This window comes from Nicotiana tabacum, chromosome 15 (genome assembly GCF_000715075.1).
Source record: "Nicotiana tabacum cultivar K326 chromosome 15, ASM71507v2, whole genome shotgun sequence".
In the NCBI taxonomy this organism is placed as follows: Eukaryota; Viridiplantae; Streptophyta; class Magnoliopsida; order Solanales; family Solanaceae; genus Nicotiana; species Nicotiana tabacum.
Window position 1 is genome coordinate 18,947,365 of NC_134094.1, and position 20,568 is coordinate 18,967,932.

The 20,568-nt window shown below is 39.1% G+C and overlaps 1 pseudogene; it reads left to right on the forward strand.

The window, feature by feature from the left end:
* Positions 1-2,739: 2,739 nt before the first annotated feature.
* Positions 2,740-4,208, forward strand: LOC107768306 (aspartic proteinase CDR1-like; annotated as a pseudogene).
* The last annotated feature ends 16,360 nt before the right edge of the window (positions 4,209-20,568 follow it).

The following is a 20,568-nucleotide window of genomic DNA, read 5'->3' on the forward strand; positions in this document are numbered from 1 at the left end:
TTGGAGAGTATCAAGGTAGCTGCTTGACGACCGCAAACTTGATTCCCTTCCTGTTTAGTTATTGTACTGTTCTATACTTCAGACAGTGATGTTTATCACTCAGACTTTGTATTCATTTAGATGCTCATGTACTCAGTAACACCGGATTTTGGGAGTGATAAATTTAAAATTTTGAGATTTCTTCCGCTGAATTTAGTTATTTCGTTTTCAAATTTAAAAGAAATGGTGGTTTATTGGGATTTTTGGCTTGCCTAGTATTGAGATAGGCGTCATCACGACATGTGAGATTTTGGGTCGTGACACTTAATTTCCTCCATAGTGCTCTTCTTCGCTAACCCCTCCCCCTTTATATACTCTTCTTCTTCTCCCTTCATACTTGCCTTCCTACAAAAAAAATTGTGTTTCACCTCCGATTTTTGCTTTCATTTTCTTTGTAAAGAAGAAAAATAAATCTAAAGGTAAGTCAATAAACAACACGTAATTTGCTAACAATATAGGATATTATATGATATTTCATTGAGATAATCATGCCTCTTTCGCCTGCTACCACTGCCACCTGCTTTACTACTCCTCCCTTCTCTTTTTCTTTTACTAAAACCCATCGTCTTCTTCCCGCCTCCACCTCTTATCTTGTAGGTTTGTTCTCTTCTACTCAACTCAAGCACTGTCGCTTCTCTTTCCCTTTTCACTTTTAATCACAGGCCTATTTAATTTTGGATTTATAGTTCTTAAAACTCAGAAGCTTCATTCCCTTAACGGAATTGGAACATTTACTGTCACAAACAAATTCAAACTGCTAGTCGCCTGGGTTTCACCCAACCTTCCCATTCCTCTGGTAAGTAGTACTCCTACATAAAAGATGGAGTAGAAATAAATTGAAAAAATAATGATGTGGCATACAAAAAACTGAGGTGGACATGGATATGTCATCCACGTAGGATTGTTGAAGAGCACGCAAGATCAGAGGGTTTAAAAGAGTTGTTTTGAACTAGTAGAGATGTCTGGATGAAACTTTATGAAGTACAAGGACCAAAATGTCAAATCAGAATAAGTATTGGTGTCTCCTAGGCTATTCTGGCTAGATAAAAATAGGATTAAGAAAATATATAATATCAATCTGATAGGTATAATAAATGTTTATTTTATTTGAAGTATTTTTTCCAAATGAAACTATCAATGTATTTCAAGAATTTAAATGTATGCCATATGTATTTTGAATATTTAACTGTATAATGATGGTATAATTTAAGTAACAACAAATATTTCAAATATATGATTATATTACAAGTATGTATTTTTAATTATTAACTACATAATATCAATGAGAGTTCTTATATATTGTATAATGCTAGTATAATTAATAATGTATTTTAATGATTCAAATGTGTTGTTATGTATTTGCAAATCATATATGTTTGATACTATAAATTGATGAAATTGGATACAATATTCACCAGCACAGCATGTAGCGCAATCATCATTGCTGGAATTACTCGGATTTCCCGACGGCCGTATTTTGACAAATTAATTAATACCGAGAAAGCATCCGTCGGAAGAACTGTGTGTTGTGCAAGAGTTGTTTGAGAAAGATGATAACATCAAGGGCGGATCAACCTTTTCCTGTGGTCGACAATCCATTCTCCTTAATCGTTGGTGCTCGTTCTATTTTGATTTGAACGGGCTGGAGCTCCCGAGGTACATATGGTCGGCCCTTTTCCTTAATGCTTCCTTTATTCAATATCCATCACGCTAAGAATAGAGAGTGATCAATATCGGACCCTACTGACGTTCACCCGACGACCGGGACTAATGATGCTTGTGTCTTTTCAAAAAGATTAATTAGATATGTGCAAAAATATAATAAGCAAAATAAAAAATTAGATATAAATATAAAAAATGACACCCCTTATTATAATAATAATTTAGTCAGTTCACTTTTTAGACTCCACTTAGGAAACTTTTTCTGTACGCCACTGTTGAGATTAGTGTATGGAGAATTTTCAGTAAGAAATAATGAAGACTTCTGACGCTATAATTAAGAAGGAAAAGGAGAGTTAGAGATTACCAACACTTTAAAAACTGTTGAAGAAGACCCAAGAAAGTGTCATTCAAAAAAGGGTTAGACTTCTTGGACAAACTTGAACTTATTTACTTGGAAAGAGGAGGAAGAAAGGGAAAATTTGTTAAATTATTATTATTATTCATTAATGGTAAATAATTTAAAAGAATTGTTACTAGAAAATGAAAATAATGTAAGGGCAATATAGCAAATCATAAAAGAAGTTACTGTTACAAAATCAAATCTGGAGAAGGCTTTCCAATATAATATCATACATATTTTTATGAGTATCTAGTTGTATTTCCAAAGAAAGTTAAATAATTAATGTCTAGAATGTCAGTGTATTGTATTATAGAAAGTATGGAAGGAAAAAAAGGAGTATATGGCATGAATCTTATTAGATATAGTAGTTCCTTAATTTATATAATTATATATCCATATCTTTATGGAAAGTGAAACTCAACTTTCCAAAATATTGCACTTCATACTCTTGTATTTGGTAATTGTAACAAGAACTTACCTTTTCCACTACACCACCACACTACTACTTCCCATCTTTTGACTTACCATATTAGTCTTAAACATACAATATTTTACCTATAAATGGTACTAAACAGTGTCTCCTCTTCATCATTTCTTATAATTTTCCAAAATCTTGTCAACTCTCCAAATCTCTAGCCATGAAGATTAATATTAAATCTTTCAATCTTATTCCTACATTAGTCTTTTTAGCTTTCTTTCATCTTTCTTTGGTTTCGTGCCGTAAATCCATAAGCAGCCATACTGTAAATGGTTTCACTCTTGATCTCATCCATAGCGATTCTCCTCTTTCACTTTTTACAACCCGTCAAACACTCCATATGACCGTCTCCGAAACGCCTTCCAACGATCATTTTCCCGTGCTTCCTTCTTCAAGAAAAACTCCATTAATGCAATCCAATCGACGATTGTCCCAATCCCAAGTGAATACCTTATGAAAATCTCTATTGGAACTCCAACAATAGATACCCTTGCCATTGCTGACACTGGTAGTGACTTGACATGGATACAATGTGAGCCTTGTGTTGAGTGTTTCAAACAAGTGGCACCTATTTTTAATCCCAAAAATAGCTCTTCTTACAAACCAATTGACTGCAAACAAAAAATATGTCAAGAAGTAGGATCTTCTGCATGTAAAAATAACATATGTGGTTATGAAGTGACTTATGGTGACCACTCTGAAACTAGTGGTGATCTTTCTAGTGAAACTTTCACATTTTCATCTAATTCTAGTCAAAATGTCTCAATTCCTAATATCATCTTTGGTTGTGGACATGACAATGGTGGCACATTCCCAAATACCACTTCTGGCATCATTGGCTTAGGTGGTGGCAATGTCTCAATTGTCAACCAAATGAATCAAGAAATCAAAGGGAAATTCTCTTACTGTCTAATCCCATTGGAATCATCAATTAATTCCAATGCAACTAGTCACATCAATTTTGGTGACATTGTTGTTGTAACTGGTCCTGGCGTCGTTTCAACTCCCTTGATAAAAAGCGAAGAGACAGAAACATTCTACTTTCTATCTTTAGAAGGTATCACTGTTGGGAATAAGACTTTGCCATTCAAATATTCTTCTAAAATCAGTTCCAACGATCAAGGTAACATTATAATTGATTCTGGTACAACACTTACGCTTCTCCCTTTCGAATTTTACTCTGATTTGGAAAAACAATTGGTGGCTTCGATAAATCCTACTAGGAAGGATGATCCATCTGGACTTTTTAAGGATTGTTACGAGTCTAAGAATGGCACTATCGATGCTCCCAAGATTGTCGCGCATTTTACGAATGCAAATGTAGAGTTGTCACCAATAAACACATTTACACAAGTGGCTGAAAGTTTGGTTTGTTTTACAATATTGCCAGAGGTGGATATTGCTATTTTTGGAAACTTGGCACAGAGGAATTTCTTAATTGGATATGATCTTGTGGCCAAGAAAGTTTCCTTCTTGCCTACTGATTGTACTAAGCATTAAGGGTTTATAGCAAAGGCTGTGGATAGGGGTTGACAAGTTATACATATAATGAATTTGGCTTGGCTAGCTTGTATTCTTTTATTCCCCCTTTGTTTGTTGGTCTTATAATGTTGTAAGCAATAATACAGATGTTCAATTCTTGAAGATTGACATGTATTTCATCTGATGCTTAAAATGTGGAGATCTTTTTATATGTTCAATGGGCATATATACGTATTAGACACGTCTAGAAAGTCAATTAATGAATTGTATTATACACGTTCTCAAGGAAAAATATGGAAGATACAAAAAGGAGTAACTAATGACATGAATCTAATTTTTTAGATAAAGTAATATAGTACTAATTAATTACATGAATCTAATTCTTTTACCTATACTAATAAAGGAACCTCTTCGTCATTCAACATTCTCCAAAATCAACTCTCCAAATCCCAAGCCATGAAAATTAATACTAAAGCTTTCACTCTTTTTCCTACATTAGTCTTTTTAGTTTTTTTCCATCCTTCTTTGGTTTCTTGCCATAAAATGGGAAATGACTTCACTCTTGTCTCATCCATCTCGATTCTCTTCTTTCACCTTTCTTACAATCCATCAATAATGACACATCGTTCGATAACTAAACTTTTAGGGCAATTGGCTTAGGTAGTGGAGAAGTGTCAATTGTCAACTAGATTAACCAGTTAGTCAATGAAAAATTCTCTTATTGTCAGCCAGATAAATCAATTAGTCAATGAGAAATTCTCTTACTGTTTGATCCTATTAGAATCATCAACTAATTATTCCAATGCGACTAGTCACATAAATTTTGGTGACAGTGTTGTCGAGTCTGGCCCAAGCATCGTTTCAACTAATTTGATACAAAAAAAAAAAAAAAAAAAAAAAAAGATGTATGCTACTATCTAAATTTGGAAAGTTTCAATGTCGGGAATAAGATTTTGCTATTCAAATTATCTTCTATCACTACTAGAAATCTGGTAAAAACCGACCAAAAAAACCGACCAACTTTGCTCGGTAATGGCCAATAACAATCCAAAACATGACCATTTACATGTGGACGGTATTTTAGGGGTCGGAAAGGTATACCGACCAAAGTTGGTCGGAAATTACCGACCGACTTTGGTCGGTCAATTAAATTCAAAAAAAAATATGTTGCAAAAAAAAGACCAAAGTTGGTCGGTATTTTAATTATGTAATTAAAAGATTCACCATCTGGGAATCGAACCGGGTCTGTACTGTAGCAGGATACTATTCTTACTCTTTAATTTGATTTATACTCTTTAATTGTATTTTCGAACGAAAATAACCGACCAAAGTTAGTCGGTTTTATTAAAAATAAAATTACCGACCAAAGTTGGTCGGTTTTTTAAAATGACCGGCCGAATTAACCGACCAACTTTGGTCGGTTTTTTTAATATTAATTTTTATTTATTTTAATTGAAAAATCTATCAAAGTTGGTCGGTTTCTTGAAAAATAAATTTCGCGGACTCAAAAATAGTTTCCCGCATTTTTGCGCCAAAGAAAACCGACCAAAGTTGGTCGGTTTCGTAAAAAAAATTTTAAAAATAATATTTTGAATAACCGACCAACTTTGGTCGGTTTTTTGACCGACCAAAATTGATCGGTCGACCTTGGTCGATTTTTGCCGAATTTCTTGTAGTGTATAGTAAACTCCAGTTATGATCAAGGAAACATTATAATTGATTCTGGTTAGATGTTGTCGTATCTTCCTAATGATTTTTACTCAGATTTGGAATCAACATTGGTGGTTTCAATCAATGCTACTAGAAGAATTATTTGTTTGGGCTGTTTAAGGTACATTACGAGTGTGAATGGCACGATTAATGATGCTCCCAAAAATAGGTAGGCTAGGAACACGTGTATTAGCCGTATTTTGCACTCTAATTACTTTACTTAGAGCTTATTTGAGCTTAAATGATGGGATTTGTACTTATTATGTGTTTTATGCTTTGTAGGAGATGATTCCGAGTTTAGAAGATGTTCTGGAGCTAAATCGGATAATTTAAAATTTTGAAGTTTAAGTAAAAGCCCAAACGATTAAACTGGGATCGCTTCCAGAGCTTGTGGACCGGCGTTGCATACTAAAGTTGGAAGAAAGCACAAGGGCTAGAGCAAAATGTACTACTGCATCGCATAAGGCATGTCATGGAGTGACGCATTAGTATAAAAGTTTGTCAAAAATTTGAGAAGTTCAGAGGGTTGTAGTTTTTGAGTCTCATAGAAAAATACACTAGTGCGACGCATAGCGCGTGGCATAGCGCGTGGCATAATGCGACGCATTAGGATAAAATTTTGTCAGACAAGCTAAGTTCAAAGAGTTTACAACCGAGCAAAATACACTAATGCGACACACCCTGCGTAACACTGTGCGACATGTGAAGTGTAAAACGTTTGCAGGCTTTCCCATTTCGGCTCAAAGAGAGTAGTTTCGTCTGGATTCCTTTCTACTTGGTATAAATACACGGGAAACACATTTTTGAAGGGACCTTAGATCTACGGAAGATTGGAGAAGCATTGGAGACTCAAAGCACAATGATTCATCATTCTTTCCTCAACTCAACACCCGAGTTTGGATTGAATTCATGTTTTCTTATTATTCAACTTTATTTGTGATGACTTCCTCAGTGAATATGGAGTACTTTACCTTAGGGTTTGACGAATATAGTATTTTGATTGATATTTGTGGATTTTAACTCTAGTTCTTTGCTTGAATTCGTTTATGGATCTTTGAATTATTTGCATCTTTATTCGCCAGTTTATTTAATCGAAAGAGAAATATTTTAGTGATTATCTTTGCATTATTTTGTTTGGTTTAATTCAGTGATTCTTTTAAGTAATTGAAATATCTTGTTAAATTGTTAATTAAATCAAGTTAGGAGCATATTCGAGAGACGTTTTCCTGAATACTAATACATAAACACATGCTTGCATATGTTCACAGTGTTTATATTAGTTCACCTCGTAGAGTTAAGATTTAATCGAGAGAGGAGTCTTGACTACACGTTTGAACTAATCATCAAGTGAATTCGTGCGAATCATTAGAACTTTAGAGTGAATTGAACTAGAGTTAAATCCCAAATAACTATCTTACACATATCCTGTCATGACCCTTATTTCTCCCATTGATATTTCGGAGTTGCTCATCTCTTATCTTTCTATGATCAATTGATAATTATTTTAGTTTCATAGTTAATTTTAGTTATTAATCATCCCAACTAAAGTATTAATCATCCTGAATAGCATTAAGCTATAAATTACTTGAGTATTATTTAAATCTAATCCCTATGGAGACAATAATTAAACTATACTATCTTTGGCTAGCGAGCATTAATTTCGTATTGTGTTTTGCGCTCGTCAATTTTTGGTGTTGTTGTCGGGGATTGGCAATCAATTGTGTTCAAAATAGTTTTTGCTACTAATTTAGGAACCAATTTAATTTTATTCTTCACAATTTTTCTCTTCTGTGTACAGGAAACATGTTAAGTTCTTTGGTGTATGACTCGATCTTCTTCAAAAGGAGTGATCACATACGATCCAGAGGTGGAAAAACATCTGCAACAATTGAGGAAAGAGAAAGAACTCACCGAAAAATTATTTAGGATATATTCAACACAAGAGAACATGTCTAAGAACGGTGAGGAGATAGTTGATTTTGTTGCACGAGAACCATCCCAACAGGAAGCAGCCACACAGGCAGTTGCTGAAGTGTAACGACCTGGCCAGTCGTTTTGAGTATTATATCCTCGTTTCCTTATTTATTTCTTATTCCTTGCTCATTTGTTGTTATGTGACTTCTTAAGGTAGTTGGTTTGGTTCCGGGGATGTTTCGGAATGAATTGGGACACTTAGTCCCAAGGTTGGAAGCCTAAGTTGAAAGAGTTGACAGTATGTTGACTTATGTGTAAATGGCTCCGGAATGGAGTTTTGATGGCTTCGATAGCTCCATAAGGTGATTTTGAACTTAGGAGTGTGTCTGAATATTGATTTGGAGGTCCGTAGATAATTTTGGCTTGAATTGATGAAAGTTGAAAAAATAAAAGTTTGACCGAGAGTTAACTTTGTAGTTACCAGGCTCGAATTTTAGTTCCGAAAGTTGGAATAGGTATGTTGTGTCATTTATGACTTATGTGCAAAATTTAAAGTTAATCGGAATTAGTTTGGTATGTTTCGGCATTGGTTTTGGAAGTTAGAAGTTTATAAGTTCACTAGGCTTGAATCGATGCGCGATTCATAGTTTTAGTGTTGTTAGATGTGATTTGACGCTTCGAGCGAGTTTGTATGATATTTTAGAACTTGTTGTTATGTTTGATTGAGGTCCCGGGAGCCTCGGGTGTGATTCGAATCATGCATTTTGAACTTGGAGGGGCGGCTAAATTTTTTGTTGTTGGTTTCCTTATAAGCGATCGCAAAGAGTATTGTAGGCAGCTGCGGAATTGGTGCTATGCGTTTATCCTACCCTTCCCAGACCCCGCTTGTGGGATTAAAGTGGGTTGTTATTGTTGTTCGCGAGAGGGTGTCTGCGATCATGAAGCTTGGGGAGTCAGTGAATCGTGAAAGCGTGGGTTAGGTCGCGTTCGCGAAGAGGAAAGGAAGAGACTGGAGTTCACGCGATTTGTTCATCACGATCATGTGAGGAGGTTCGCGATCACGTAGGTTGATGAGAATGTGAGTCTTGTTTGCGAAGGGTATTTTGAGAGCAACTAATTTTTGTTCTTCGCGATCACGAGCGTCTTTCCGCGATCGCGAAGAGGAACATCTGGGCAAAATATAAGATTTCAAAAATAAGGATTAGAGTAAAATTTCATAATTGGACTTTGAGAGCTCGGATTGAGGCGATTCTTGGTGGGATTTTTAAGAAATTGATTAAGGTAAGTGATTTTAACTCGGATTTGGTTAATATACATGAATATATCATTATTTTCATTATTTAATAAGTGTTTTGGGTAGGAACAATTGTAGAAACTTCATAGGCTTTAATTTGAGGATTTGAAGGTCGAGTTGTGATCGGAATTGAGTAATTTTGGTATGGTCGGACTTGTGGTCAAATAGGTGTTCGGATTTTGTTAATTTTATCGGACTCCGAGACGTGGGCCCATGGTTGACTTTTTAAGTTGACTTTTTGACCTTAGTTAAAGATCGTAGCTTTATTAATTGGAATCAATTCCTATAACTTTTGTTGATAGTATTACGTTATTTTTTGCTAGATTCGAGCCTTTCACAGGTCGATAGTGGGAAGGGCTTGCTAGCGGAGTGATTTGATTTGTTTAAGGTAAATATCATTATTTAAACTCGGATGAGGCACTAGTTGCCTAAATTGTTGTGATAGCTACGTGCTATTGGGTGCGCACATGCATGGGGATGAACCCATGTGCATGCACCGAGGTCATTTATTCATGTTAGGGTTGTGCTCGGGCTCTTGTAAGCCTAGGATTGACATTTAAGCTTTAAACTATGATATTTCTCATATTTGTAACATTTGTGCGAACTATTTGAGCCATGTTTGCGGCTGTATGGAGGTTTGATCCCTGAACGAACTTGATAAATGCTTTTCAGTGATGAAATTGCTAATTTGAGCTATGATAGCACACTTTGCACGTGCCTACACCTTAGCATGTCATTTATACCAGTCCAGGAGCATGATAATTGTTATTCATTCATCACTTACATGTATACTTGTTTAATTGCTCATGTATGATATGTTTGGACTGGAGGCATATGACCATGCCGGGCGGATTGTGTTGTTATGCCTGAGACCATACCGGGCGGATTGTGTTATTAGCACATGAGTTATCCGTGCATATCCATATGTTGATGTTATTGGCACGTGAGTTGTCCGTGCAGGTTCTATTATTAGCACGTGAGTTGTCCGTGCACCGTATGGATACAGATCCATTCCCCTAGGGTCTCCCTCTCATGTTTCTCTTTTGATGGTGTACACACGGTTATTGTGAATATTGATCAGTGGTTTGGAAAGGATATGGAAAGTTGGGGGAATCTGGCCAGTGTTGTGTTGGATTTTACATTTCCTTTATCATTTATCGATTTAACAGCATATCACCTCTATATGCCATGATATTATCTGAGCAGAGAATTTGAGAAACTGTACACATGAACACATGGATGTTTTCTCACAGAATTTGATGAGTTAGTTTTCAATGATGTTCTATACTGGTTTAAAAGATGGAACTATACAGGTGATAGCTATTATCATTAATAATTTATGCTTCTTTTACCTTGCCGTGTTTATTTAAGATACTTATTGAGTACATTGGGTTAGTTGTACTCATACTACACTCTGCACTTCGTGTACAGATCTAGGTACTTTTGAGCACAATAGTTATTAGCTTTGGAGCCATATCTATTTGGAGACTATCGAGGTAGCTGCCTTGGCGTCCGCAGACCTTGACTCTCCTTCTTTTTAGTTATTTGTATTGTTCTATCTTCCTAGATAGTGTTTTTAGCAGTTAGACTATGTTGTCATTTAGATGCTCATCTACTCAGTAACACACGAACTTTGGGGGATTATATATTGAGTCGCGGTATTTTTCTTACCAGTTAATTGTGAGATTTTGCACTTAAGCTTATTTTATTATATTTTCAAATTTAAAGATGCGCGATTTATTGTGATTGTCAGCTTGCCTAGTATTGCGATAGGCGCCATTACGACATGTGAGATTTGGGTCGTGACAAGTTGGTATCAGAGCCTAGGTTATATAGGTCTCATGAGTTATGAGCAAGTTTAGTAGAGTCTTGCGGATCGGTACGGAGACGTCTGTACTTATCTTCAAGAGGTTGCCAAACCATTAGGACAACTTCACTTTCTTGTGTCCGTGTGAATTTATTGATTCCAAAAACTAAACTTCTGTAATTCTATTCTCTCACAAATGGTGAGGACACGTGCTACCGGATCAGGTGGACCAGCTAAGGCCACAAGAGGTCGGGGCCACGGTAGAGGTCGGGGCCACGGTAGAGGTCGAGGTGCAGCTCGTACAGCAACTAGAACAGCACCTGTAGATCCACAAGTTGCTCCATAGTAGATTCCAGATATAGTTGAGCTGGAGGGGGCAGCTTAGGCACCAGCTGTGTCCATTGTGATCCCAGGCCTTCAGGAGGCTCTAGCCTAGATATTGACTGTTTCCACTGGCCTTGCTCAGGTAGTTTTAGTTCACGCCGCACTATCCACCTTTTAGGCTGGGGGAGGTGCTCAGACTCTCGTCGCCCGTACTTTAGAGCAGGTGGTACAGGGACTCCAGACACCAGGTGTACTACCATCCCAGCCGGTTGCAGTTGCTCAGGCCATGTGGGTCCCATTATAAGTGATGAGGAGGAGAAGAGACTAGAGAGGTTTGGGAGGCTCAAGCCTCCATTATTCAGTATGGCTGAGTTAGAGTATGCTCAGGACTTCTTGGATAGGTGCCAGCGGATTCTTTGCACGACGGGTATTCTGGAGACTAGAGGGGTCTCATTTACTACTTTTCAGCTAACGGGGCAGTCTTCAGATGGTGGGAGGCCTATGAGCGGAGCCGGCCAGCCGGTGCTGCACCACTTTCATGGCACGAATTCTCCATTCTCCTCATGGAGAAGTTTGTACCACCGACCCATAGGGAGGAGTTGCATAGGCAGTTTGAGCAGCTGCACCATGAGAGTATGTATGTGACCCAGTACAATATGAGATTTTTAGAGTTGGCTCGTCACACGATCTGGTTGGTTCCCATAGAGAGGGAGAGGATTAGGAGCTTCATTGATGGCCTCAACTACGGGCAGCATTTTGTTATAAGGAGAGGGAAGCCAAGAGGCCTCGTGGTTCCACCACAACAGGGGTCGTCTTTATATGCCCGCTCAGATGGCTCGCCCGGTTTATCGTGGTGCATCAGTTATCCATGGTTCTTACAGTGCTTGTTCGGGTCAGTCATCTTTTAGTTCGTTACTAGCGCAGAGTTCCTACTATGCTTCATCTTCCTAGTCTTCTACAGCCAGTTCCTCGAGTTATCAGGAGTAGTAGCTCTATTAGAGGAGGGGTTGTTTCGAGTGCGGGGACCTAGACTGTTGAGTGGGGTTCCAAAGTAGAGTTCTCAGCCGATGATACCAGCACCAGCAACTACACTACTCACTCAGCTAGCTCGAGGTGGGGCTCAGGCAGCTAGAGGTTGCCCTAGAGGGGGAGGCCGATTAGGTGGCGGCCACGCTCAATTTTATAATATCCTTGCCAGGCCAGAGGCCGTTGCTTCAGACGTAGTGATCACAAGTATTATTTCAGTGTGCCAGAGGGATGCTTTCATATTATTTGACCCCGGTTCTACTTATTCATATGTATCATCCTATTTTACTCGTTATTTGAATATGCTCCATGAGTCCTTAGTTTCACCTGTTCATGTATCTACGCTGGTGGGCAATACTATTATTGTGGACCGTGTGTATCGATCATGTGTGGTGACCATTGGAAGATTGGAGACTAGAGTTGATCTCTTATTACTTAGTATGGTTGATTTTGACATGATTCTGGGTATGGATTGGTTGTCCCCATGTCATATTATTCTAGAATGTCACGCTAAGACTGTAACGTTGGCGATGCCGGGGTTGCCGAGGATCGAGTGAAGAGGTTCACTAGATTATATTCCCAGCAGGGTAATTTCATATCTGAAAGCCCAACGGATGGTTGGGAAGGGGTGTCTATCACATCTGGACTTTGTGAGAGATGTTGGTGTTAATACTCCTACTATCGATTATGTTCCGGTAGTGGGAGACTTCCTGGATGTGTTTCCTGCAGACCTGACAGGCATGCCACCCGATAGGGATATTGATTTTGGTATTGACTTGGCGTCGGGCACTCAACCCATTTCTATTCCTCGGTATCATATGGCACCAGCAGAGTTGAAGGAATTGAAATAGCAGCTTCAGTAGCTTCTTGATAAGGGGTTCATTAGGCCTAGTGTGTCGCCTTGGGGTGCACCGGTTCTATTTGGGAAGAGAAAGGATGGTACTATACGGATGTGCATCGATTATAGGCAGTTGAACAAAGTTACAATTTAGAACAAGTATCCTTTGCCACGCATTGATGATTTATTTGACCAGCTTCAGGTAGCTAGAGTGTTCTCTAAGATTGATTTGAGGTCTGGGTATCACTAGTTGAAGATTCGGGACTCAGATATTCTTAAGACGGCATTCAGAACCCGCTATGGTCACTATGAGTCTCTTGTGATGTCTTTTGGGATGACCAATGCCCCAGCAACATTCATGCATCTGATGAACAGTGTATTCCATCCATATCTTGATTCGTTTGTCATAGTATTTATTGATGATATACTGGCGTACTCATGTATCCGGGAGGAGCATTCAAAATATTTGAGGATTAAACTATAGTGGTTGAGGGGGAGAAGCTTTATGCCAAGTTCTCCAAGTGTGAGTTTTGGCTCAGTTCAGTGGCAATATTGGGGCACGTGGTGTCCAGTGAGGGAATTAAGGTGGATCCAAAGAAGATAGAGACGGTTCAAAGTTGGCCTAGACCGACTTCAGCTACTGAGATTCAGAGTTTTCTCGGCTTAGTCTGATATTATTGCTGCTTCGTGGAGGGTTTATCGTCCATTGCAGCGCCTTTGACCAGGTTGACCCAGAAAGGTTCTCCATTCAGGTGGTCAGATGAGTGTGAGGAGAGCTTTCAGAAGCTCAAGACTTCTTTGACCACAACTCTAATTCTAGTTTTACCTTCAGCTTCAGGTTCTTATACAGTGTATTGTGATGCTTCTCGGATTTATATTGGGTGTGTCTTGATGCAGGATGGTAGAGTGATTGCTTATGCTTCACGCTAGTTGAAGCCCCATGAGAAGAACTACCATGTTCCTGATTTGGAGTTGGTAGTCATCGTTCATGCATTGAAGATTTGGAAGCATTATCTTTACGGTGTGTCTTGTGAGGTATTTACGGATCATCGGAGTCTCTAGCACTTGTTCAAGCAAAAGGATCTAAATTTGAGGCAACAGAGATGTTTGGAGCTGCTAAAGGACTATGATATCACCATTTTGTATCATTCTGGGAAGGCCAATGTGGTGGCCGATGCTTTGAGTAGAAAGGCGGTGAGTATGGGTAGGCTTGCATTTATTCCGATCGATGAGAGGCCGCATGTATCAGATGTTCAGGCCCTGGCTAATCAGTTAGTGAGGTTAGATATTTCGGAACCCTATCGGGTTCTAGCTTGTATGGTTTGTCAGTCTTCCTTATATGATTGCATTAGAGAGCGTCAGTATGATGACCCCTATTTGCTTGTCCTTAAGGACACGATTTAGCACGATGATGCCAAGGAGGTTACTATTGGGGATGATAGGGTGTTGCGGATGCAAGGTCGGATTTGTGTGCCCAATATAGATGGGCTATGTGAGTTGATTCTTAAAGAGGCCCACAGTTCACGGTATTCCATTCATCCGGGTACCGCAAAGATGTATCAGGACTTGAGGCAGCACTATTGGTGGAGGAGAATGAAGAAATATATAGTTGGGTTTGTAGCTCGGTGCCTAAATTGTCAGCAGGTGAAGTACGAGCATCAGAGACCGGGCGGATTGCTTTAAAAGCTTGAGATTTCAGAGTGGAAATGGGAGCGTATCACCATAGACTTTATAGTTGGGTTCCCATGAACTTCGAGGAAGTTTGATGTTATTTAGGTGATTGTGGATCAATTGACCAAGTCCGCGCATTTCATTCCAGTTGGGACCACCTATTCTTTGGAGCGGTTGGTTGAGATCTACATCCACAGGATTATTCGCCTTCATGGTGTGCTGGTGTCCATTATTTTAGATTAGGGCACACAGTTTATATCATAGATTTGGAGAGCAGTGCAACGAGGTTTAGGCACACGGGTTAAGTTGAGTACAACATTTCACCCGTAGATGGACGGACAGTCCGAGCGCACTATTCATATATTAGAGGATATGATATGCGCTTGTGTCATGGATTTCGGGGGTTCTTGGGATCAGTTTCTGCCGTTTGCAGAGTTTTCCTACAATAACAACTACCAATCGAGCATTCAGATGGCTCAGTATGAGGCTTTGTATGGGAGACGGTGTCGGTCTCTGATGGGTTAGTTTGAGCCGGGTGAGGCTAGGCTATTGGGTACTGACTTGGTTCGGGATGCTTTGGACAAGGTTAAGTTGATTAAGTTCTGCTTCGCACGGCGCGGTTGAGCCCTCGATATATTGGTCCTTTTGAGGTGCTTGAGATGATTGGAGAGGTGTCTTACAAACTTGCATTACCACCTAGTCTATCGAGTGTTCACCCAGTGTTTCATGTTTCTATGCTCTGGAAGTATTTCGACGATCTGTGTCATGTTTTGTACTTCAGCACGGTTCAGTTGGATGGTGATTTGACTTATGATGTGGAGCCAATGACTATTTTGGATCGACAGGTTTGAAAATTGATGTCAAATAACATAGCTTCAGTGAAGGTGCAGTGGAGAGGCCAGCCAGTCAAGGAGGCAACTTGGGAGACAGAGCAGGAGATGCAGAGTAGATATCCAGGCCTATTTGAGACTCTAGGTATGATTCTAGACCCGTTCGAGGAAGAACATTTGTTTAAGAGGGGGGGATGCAACGAACCGGCCGGTCATTTTGAGTATTATAGTCTCATTCCCCCCATTTATTGCTTATTCCATACTCATTTGTTATTATGTAACTTCTCGGGGTAGTTGGTTTGGTTCCGGGGATGTTTCGGAATGAATTGGGACACATAGTCCCAAGGTTGGAAGCCTAAGTTGAAAGATTTGACCGGACGTTGACTTATGTGTAAATGGCTCTGGAATGGAGTTTTGATGATTCCGATCATAGGGTGATTTTGGACTTAGGAGTATGTCTAGATATTGATTTGGAGGTCCGTAGATGCTTTTGGCTTGAATTGGCTAAAGTCGAAAAAATAGAAGTTTAGAGAGTTGAGAAGTTTGACCGAGAGTTGACTTTGTGGTTACCATGCTCGGATTTTGGTTCCGGAAGTTGGAATAGGTCAGTTGTGTCATTTATGACCTCTGTGCAAAATTTGAGGTTAATCAGAGTTGGTTTGGTATGTTTCGGCATTGGTTTTGGAAGTTAGAAGTTCATAAGTTCATTAGGCTTGAATCAGTGTGCGATTCATGGTTTTAGTGGTTTTTATGTGATTTGATGCTTCGAGCGAGTTCGTATGATGTTTTAGGAATATTTGGTTGAGGTCCCGGGGTCTCGGGTGATTCGGATCATGTTCGGTGCATTTTGAACTTGGAGGGACTCCTGAATTTTCTGTTGCTGGTTTCCTTATACGCGATTGTGAGTGGAGGATCGAGATCGCGAAGAGTATTGTAAGTAGCTGGGAAATTTGTGGTATGCGTTCATGAGAGGGTGTTCGTGATCGTGAAGCTTGGGGAGTCAGTGAATCGCGAACGTGTGGGTTAGGTCGCATTCGCGAAGAGGAAAGGAAGAGGTTGGAGTTCACATGATTTGTTCTTCGCGATCGCGTATGTTTATGAGCATGTGAGTCACGTTCGCGATGGTTTATTCACATTCGTGAAGGGTATTTTGAGGGAAGCTAATTTTTGTTCTTTGCGATCACGAAGAGGAACATTTGGGTAGAATGTAAGATTTCAAAAAGGAGGGTTAGAGTAAAATTTCATAATTGGACTTTCAGAGCTCAGATTGAGGCGATTCTTGGTGGAATTTTTAAGAAATTGATTGGGGTAAATAATTCTAACTTGGGTTTGATTAATGTACATGAATATATCATTGTTTTTATCATTTACTTAGTATTTTGGGTTGGAAAAGGTGGGGAAAATTGTAGAAACTTCTTAGGCTTTATTTTGAGTATTTGAAGGTTGAGTTGTGATCAGAATTGAGTAATTTTGGTATGGTTGGACTCGTAGTTTAATGGGTGTTAGAACTTTATTAATTTTGTCGGACTCTAAGACGTGATCCCGGGATTGACTTTTTGAGTTGACTCTTTAACCTTAGTTAAAGATCGTAGCTTTATTAATTGGAATCAATTCCTATAGCTTTTGTTGATAGTATTACGTTATTTTTGGTTAGGTTCGAGCCTTCCGGAGGTCGATACACGTGGGAAGGGCTTGCTAGCGGAGTGATTTAACTTGCTTGAGGTAAGTATCTTATTTAAACTCGGATAAGGCACTAGTTGCCTAAATTGTTGTGACAGCTACATGTTATTGGGTGCGCACATGCATAGGGATGAACCCATGTGTGGGCACCGGGGTCATTTATTCATGTTCGGGTTACGCTCGGGACTATTAAACTTTGAGCTATGATATTTTTTATATTTGTAATATTTGGGTGAACTATTTGAGCCATGTTTGAGGCTACACAAAGATTTGATTTCTGAACAAACTTGATAAATGCTTTTCAGTGATGAAATTGCCAATTTGAGCTATGATAACACACTTTGCACATGCCTACACTTTAGCATGTCATTTATACCAGTCCAGGAGCATGATAATTTTTATTCATTCATCACACACATGTATACTTGTTTAATTGCTCTTGTATGATATGTTTGGACTAGAGGCTTGTGACCATGCTAGGCGGATTGTGTTATTGTGCATGTAACCATATCGGGCAGATTGTGTTATTGACACGTGAGTTGTCCGTGCAACACATGAGTTATCCGTGCAGATCTATATATTGATGTTATTGGAATGCAAGTTGTCCGTGCAACACATGAGTTGTTAGTGCAACACGTGAGTTTTCCGTGCAGCGTGTAGATACGGATCCATCCCCTTAGGGTCACCCTCTCATATTTCTCTCTTGATGGTGTACACACGGTTATTGAGAATACTGATCAGTGGTTTAGAACAGATATGGAAAGTTGAGGGAATTTGGCCAGTGTTGTGTTGGATTTTTCATTTCCTTGATAATTTCTCTGATTTAACTACATATCACCTCTATATTCCATGATATTATTTGAGCAGAGTATCGGAGAAACTGTACACATGCACACACAGATGAATTTGAATGATGGAACTACACAGGTGATAGCTAGTATCATTAATAATTTATGCTTCTTCTACATTGCCGTGTTTATTTACGATACTTATTTAGTACATTGGATTGGTTGTACTCATACTCCATCTTGCACTTCGTGTGCAGATCCAGGTACTTCTGGGCACGGCGGTTGTTAGCTTTGGAGCCTTATCTATTTGGACACTATCGAGGTGGCTTCCTTGGCGTCCGCAAACCTTCACTCTCCTTATTTTTAGTTATTTGTACTATTTTATCTTCCTAGATAGTGTTTTTAGCAGTCAGACTATGTTGTCATTTAGATGCTCATGTACTCAATGACACCCGGATTTTGGGGGATTATGTATTGAGTCACGGTATTTTCTTACCAGTTATTTATGAGATTTTTCTCTCAAGCTTATTTTATTATGTTTTCGAATTTAAAGATGTGCATTTATTGAGATTGTCGGTTTGTCTAGTATTTCTATAGGCGCCATCACAACATGTGAGATTTGGGTCGTGACAAGCAGTCTCAGAGCTGATGAAACTGTGGACGGGAATAGAGGACGAAGATTCAACTTGAACCGAGCTCTGGTTGAAGACGAATTTGAAAATAATATGCCCATGCCTGGACGATTACTAGGAGACTACATCAGGCCAATCTACAACCAAGGAGTATCTAGTGTGTGACCTCTTCCAATTGTGACCAATAATTTTGAGATCAAGCAAGGGCTACTTCAGACTATCCAGAACAATTGTGCCTTCCGAGGCAAACCCAACGAAGATCCAAATACTCATTTGATGGATTTTGATGTGATTATGAATACCTTCCAACATAACCGGGTATCGAAAGATGCTATCTACTTGAGGACATTTCCTTTTTCACTTAGGGAAGATGATAAGCACGGGTTGCGGAGTTTGCCGACTAGGTCAATTCAAATTTGGAAAGACATGACAAAGAAGAGAGATCCACAACTTCGAGTAGAAAGATACAGAAATGGTGTTTGAAGCATGGGAAAGATTTAAGGATATTGTGAAAGAATGTCAGTATCATGGAGTAGACTTGTGAATGCAACTCAAAGATTTCTGGGATGGGCTGACACCCTCTGGCAGGAGGACGCTAACCAAAGCAGTTGGAGGTCTTCTTATGAAGAAAACTCCTGAGGAGATTGTTGCAATTCCAAATGAATATCTGAAGATGCAAATAAATGGCCTGCAGTTGATAACAAGAGAAGAAAAAGGTTGGGGCATATCAAGTGGAATCTAACATATCAGTGCAAGCCAAGCTAGACACCATGGCCAGAGACATAAGAAAGTTTACCTTAGCCAAGGTCCAGAGTCAGTCATCCTCGATTTGTGATTTTTGTCGAATGGGTCATCCAACGCATAAGTGTCAGGCCTAGCTGCAGATGAAGTGGCAAATGTTGTGGGAAGATTTGACAGAGGCAACTACTAGAGTGATAATAATTTTAACTCTATGGGAAAGAGGCACCCAGGCTTTTCTTGGAGTTCACCAGGTGGTCTGAACTCATGGCAGCAGAATAATCCGAGACCCCAGGGACAGGGAGATCCAGGTTTTCAAAATTAGCAGAGGTAGCAATATCATCCTCCACATTCTAATCAGTTTAGCATGGAAGATCTGATAAAGGCCTTTATTATTAAAACAAATGAGAGTCTTGAATCCCATGGTTCAACTATCAGAGAACAGGGTAAGGCCATTCGAAACTTGGAAAGACAAGTGGGGCAACTTGCTAATCTATTATCTGAGAGGGTTCCATGATCTCTTCGTGCTGATACTTAAAGAAATCCAAAAGAGATAATAAATGTAGTGTCTTTGAGGAATGGGCACGTATTGGAGGATCCCAGGGCAAAACAAAGGGATGAACTGATTGAAAGACAGGTGGATATTGTGGAGGAGCAAAAAATGACAACATTCACGAAGGTGCAGGGACGGTAGATGATGGTTTGAGGAAGAAGGGGAACACTAAAGCTTAAATGAAGAAGAAAGATGAGAATGCAATAAATGAGGAGAGTGAAGAAAGTAAATGTATGATTGCTCTGCCTTTCTCGCAGAAGCAGAGAAGAGAGAAGCTAGACAAACAATTCGAGCGCTTTCTAGAAGTGCTCAAGCAGGTAGGGGTGGGCATTCGGTATTTTGGTTCGGTATTTAAGAATTTTGGTTCGATATTCGGTTTATCAATTGTGTATACCAAATACCGTATCAAATTATTTCGGTATGGTTCGGTATTTTTTATTTTGGTTCGATACGGTTTCAGTTTAATTATTGCTAAATAAGCTTATGACGCCTGACAGCCCTCTCCGGGCACAATTCACTGATTCAGTGATTCAATGAATTCACAATTCACTCAATGAATTCACAATTCACTGACAGCCCTCTCCTAGCGGTTTGTCTCCTTTACCAAAGAACATGAAGCAGGATGTTAAATGTATGAAAATCGGGTGAAAATCCATTTTGACCTATTTCATCTTACAATCTATGAAATTGATTTAGTGATTC